The sequence below is a fragment of the Diceros bicornis genome, chromosome 8 (genome assembly GCF_020826845.1).
Source record: "Diceros bicornis minor isolate mBicDic1 chromosome 8, mDicBic1.mat.cur, whole genome shotgun sequence".
NCBI classification, from domain to species: domain Eukaryota; kingdom Metazoa; phylum Chordata; class Mammalia; order Perissodactyla; family Rhinocerotidae; genus Diceros; species Diceros bicornis.
In genome coordinates, this window is record NC_080747.1 from 21,233,625 (window position 1) to 21,238,921 (window position 5,297).

Consider the following 5,297-nt stretch of genomic DNA (forward strand, 5'->3'; position numbering starts at 1 on the left):
TTACTGATAGATGCACAATTGCCTGGTATATAGTATGTACTCAATAAATGTTAACTCTTTGTGGTAAATGTCTGTCATGCCTGGTAGTTCTTAATGAATTCATTAAATTAAACCTGATTGAACAGAAGGGTGGGTGGGATGGAGGGCAATGAGGATCTGGCCTAGCCATAAACATGGAGGGGCCACTTACAGAAGACAAGTTTTGCATAGCAGGCTGTTTTGCAAATGATATTTGAAATGTTTACACCAATTTCTGTAGTCGCTTAGACTTGCTTTTAATTTAGGATGATTCTACAACCAGACTAGACAAGCGGTGATAAATTTCAGCAAAACCTCCCAAGAAGATAGCAGGTTTTTGCATGCCACATTTGAACTTCTCATTTTCCCGTAGAGAGAGGTGAAAGGGTTTTCATGAGTGGAGTTGAAATTGTCTTTTAAGGACTAGAATTATAAAGAGATGTTGCTGCTCGGGACAGCAGGGTAGAATAAAAAAATCAGCACTGTCTGTTGGCCAGGAGAACCCCATTCTTGCCCTGGCCTAACCATGGACAGTGGCACTTGTCCAGTTGATTCATTCTCTTGCCTCAAATAACTGAGCAGACCATACTTTTTAAATTGTTCTATGAAAGTGCTTTAGGAGCTTTGCAAACATGTGATTCAAATTTCATTTTTTACTGTTTAAAAATTGGTTATTAAAAGCAAACGGTTTGATAATGTCAGACGAGGCATTTTCCAGAGGCCCAGCTCACTGCTTCATCCTCTCTCCAGTTAGAAGAGTGCACAGTCAAAGTGGCCCCCCGCAGGCAGGACAGAGTCTTCCTGGGGAGTCCTGTTCTAGATGAGCTGTCATGCACGGATGGGGCGGATAGGGGTGGGATGAAAAACCCATGTAAGGAGTTCCTAGTCTTAACATTTCCAGTACTCTGCAAACAGCTATTTCCCATTAATAATGTGGATTAGGCAGCTGATAATTCACCTGTCTTTCTAATGTGAATCTTCCTAAAGGAGGGCAATGGAATAAATTAATTTTAAAAGTGAACTGGAAAACCTTAAAAAAAAAATCAAATGGTTTGGGACAAGGAGAGAAAGTTCTAGAAATGGACAGTGGTAATGGTTGCATAACATTGTGAATGAAATGCCACTGAATTGTACACTTAATGGTTAAAATGGGAAATTTTATGTTATATATATTTTATTACAATAAAAAATTTTTTAAAGCAAATGTACACTCAGATGAGTTATATACTAAATTTTCGTAAATTGGAGACTTCCCATGTGCTACCCAATTTTTAAGCAGACTTTGAATAAAGCATTTCCTCCCATCTTTGTTTATTTGAAGAATATCCTGAGATTGAAGGGTGAACTGTTCAAAAATTCGTTTTGCAACTACATTTATATCCAAATCTGAATTCTCTTGATATTTATTGAGTAACCAAAACTAAATACAGAAACACATTGGATGATGAGGCTGTAACTATTTTCCATTAGGTCCTATTTCTACATGTTTATGTTAAACAAAAACAGCCTCTTGGAATGACATTATAATAAGTTGTTTTAATGTTAACATATAAAAAACAATTTATGCTAAAAATGCCATTTTAATCTGTCATATTTTGGGATACTGTTGAGAGTCTTATTGCTTAAAAAAAGTTTGAAACTACTACATCATCTTTAAAATTCTTTCTGACTTGTTTATTGTTATAATTTTAAAATAGTGTTTGAAAAAGATTTATATTCTGTGGGTTAGTAACCAATGAAAAAATAACTTAAGCAAGATGTATATTTATCTTCAGAATAGGCAAATCAAAAAGAATTATCCAATAAGTATATCCCCCATCTTCAACTAGCTACATGTAAATAATCATAGACACTGGAGTTCTAATTTCTTGATGTCTCAGCAAAAGAGTTATGCTAATTTGGCAGTTCTTAGTCTTGGTCTTATAAAGTTATTTCTTAACATCCCTTTGTTCTAATTTAATCCTTCTTTTCTATCTGATTTATAGAGCCTTTTCAAAAAAAGTGCTTCATCCTTTCCAAATTATCTAGATCAAGGAGGACCTCCTCCCACAAGTTTTCATCCAAACTTTACGTGTATGTGTTTATCTATGGAGAGGGTCATAGTTTTATCAAATTCTCAAAGGATTCTACGAGACATAAATAATTGCCTCCGTCCTTAATCCTTCTTTTCTTTTTGCTAATGTAAATCTTGCCTATGAATCATCTAAAAAGGAATTTTGCTATGGACAGTAGGATCAGGTCACCAAGAGAAATAAATCGTTGTAAAGGAACATATCCATGTCCGATGTATTTCTTTCTTCTGGGATAAACTGCCAACATTATGTTAAAATCCCCACACTACTATGAGATTGCGCTTGAATTTTAATTTTCAGTTTAGTATTAAATATGCGAACGTGGAACAAAGTCATCTGAGAAAAAAAACAAAATAAACTGGTGCGAGAGAGAGAGAAAGAGAGAGTTGAATGATACATTTCATATTCAAATAAACACCTAAGAAATTTAAAACATGACATATCAAATGAGCTTGATATATTTCATAATAGTTTAATATTATAATAGAAGGAAATATTTAGTTGAGACCGGAAAATATTGCCCCTTTGTTTTTTAGGTGGAGACTTATTTTTTTAATAAAGGTTATCTTATAGGATTTTCTAAAGCAAAAGCAGTCAGAAACTACTAATTTTCTATTCTTTCCTACTGAATCCATTTAAATAAGCTTTTTAATACAGTGAGTTTTGTGGTTTGGTAAGGCAACCAGAAGATTTAAGTTAGAGGTAAATAATACTGGGCAGGTCACCTAACCCCCAAGTCTCCATTTTTTTATAACATTCAAATTAATCAATATATACAAATTACAGGATTAAATATGGTAATGATAATTAAAAGCACCTCTCAAACTAGAAAGTTCTCTTTAATAGTACTTGTTTTATTGTTATATGTTATGTTACCTACAAAATCCCAAAGTGAGAAACAAGGAGTAAAGAGCAAAAGTCTACAAAATTCAGGGCTACTGACCTCACACGTTCATCAGAACAAGCTATGCTATAGTTCCTTAATAGTTGTGTTGTTGGATTTTCAAAGATTGTCTTCCACTTACTAACCCCTTAGTATAATTAAGATTCTTCAGCCCCCAAGTTCATACTTAGTGGAAATAAATTTTGGTTTTGCAACTGACTAACAATTATTTGATTAGAAACTGACGTGACTAAGTTGAGAGGACCCAAAGCACATTATCTAGTCCATATCAACTCTATTTTTTTCTCTTTTTGGTTTGCCATGGGTAAGCCTATTGTGTGGCCTCCATCCCTGGAACAAGTTAAGCTTAAATGTTCCTTCAGACATGTATCTCAGTGTCTAGACTCTGGAAAGGCATTTCTGCATAGCAGCCCCATCCCCAGACAACTGTTCTAAACCCCCACACCTCTACCACTACCAGGATGGTACCCAGGCTCTGGTGATCTGGAACTGATAGCATCTGCCACATTCTTTCTATTATTATTATTTTTGTGTGTGTGTGTGTGAGGAAGATCAGCCCTGAGCTAACATCTGATGCCAATCCTCCTCTTTTTGCTGAGGAAGATTGGCCATGGGCTAACATCTGTGCCCATCTTCCTCTACTTTATATGGGACGCCGCCATAGCATGGCTTGACAAGCGGTGCATCAGTGCGCACCCGGGATCCAAACCTGCGAACCCCAGGCTGCCGAAGCAGAGCACGTGCACTTAACCACTGCGCCACCGGGCTGGCCCCTCTATTATTTATCTAATAGTTCCTCTTTCTAATAGTTATCTATTGCTGCATAACAAATTTCCCCCAAACTTAGCAATTTAAAACAACAGTAAACATTGATTATCCCTACCTGACTCCATTCCACCCATCCCCAGTACAGGACCAGGTGTATCTATATCAGTTGATATAGTAAAACCCTTACTGTCATTTCAGAGAGTCTGCTCCAAGATCTCTCTGCCCAGAACTTTTAGAAAATAAATACAGCCTGGTTCTTTCCACAGTTGGAAAAGAGAGAACGTAAGAGAGGGGAGAGGGGTATGATTTGGTGCCAAAAATAAGTGTTGCCACCTATATTATATATATATATACTAGTGGCTCCAAGGATCATGGCTGCCATCAACTCTGAATCCCTCACTAAAATCCCCATGTAAAAATGGCGTGTTACCAAAGGCAGGTTCCAGACAAATCCCCAGAACCATCTTCCAACTAGATTGCTACCTCCTTAATCCTATCTTACATAAAAATTCTAGTGCCATCCCTAGCTGAACATAAATTATTATGTGTATGCCCAGAGCCTAGCACAGTGCCTGAATGTTTGAGTAGTTTATTGAATACATGAATAAAATTACCCACTAAGAGTGCATTTAAGAGTTTATTCTAAAATATTTTTTTCATTCTGGCATATTCATTTCAAAGATTGGCTTTAGACATCACTCTCAGAGAGTGATTATAGACCATGTACTGTGGGCTCGTGGCCAAATATGTTTTCCTACCCCACCTGTCATCCCTCTGTTCCCCAATATCCCATAATTCATTGCTCTGATTGCACTTAGAATATCCTGTCCCTACCGGATTGTGAGAGCTTCAAGGGCCAGAATTTGGGTTTAGTTAATCCTCTTTGATTCTGTACAGTATCTTACAAACAGTGGGTGTTCACATCAACATTTATTCATTTTGTGCAATTTTCTTACCTGAGGGGCACCCTTTCTTTCCTAAAATAATGTTGTAAACTAAAAACTACTGGTTGGTACATTTTCAGGTGAAAAGAGCAAAGGAAAGATAGCATGGTATGGCAGAAAGTAAGTATTGATTTTGAACCATTCCATAGTTCTTAGAGCTCTGCTCAAAAATAAAGAAGCTTTTCAGATCATTAAAAAAAGAAGAAAAGAAAAAAAAGAAAGATGACATCAAATGGAAGAAGACCAGAGAAGGGTCTAGCCCTAATTTTGCCATTCATTTAAACGTCCTTGAACATCTCATTTAAACTCTCTGCTTCTCAGTTTTTCCTTTGCAAAATGAGGGAACTGCACCACATGACTCTGAGGGGATTTCCAACACAACGATTCTAAGATATTGGGGTACTTGAATTTCATCTAATAACATCTGGGAAGAGTAAGATCTGCTATTTGTCCTCACTGTTCTCCAAGAGGATGGGTCGGTAACTATGGACATTTTGTTAGTTATCTATTGCCGTGTAACAAATTACCCACAAATTTAGAGGCTTTAAGCAAGAACACACATTTATTCTTTTACTGAGTTTCTGAGGGTCA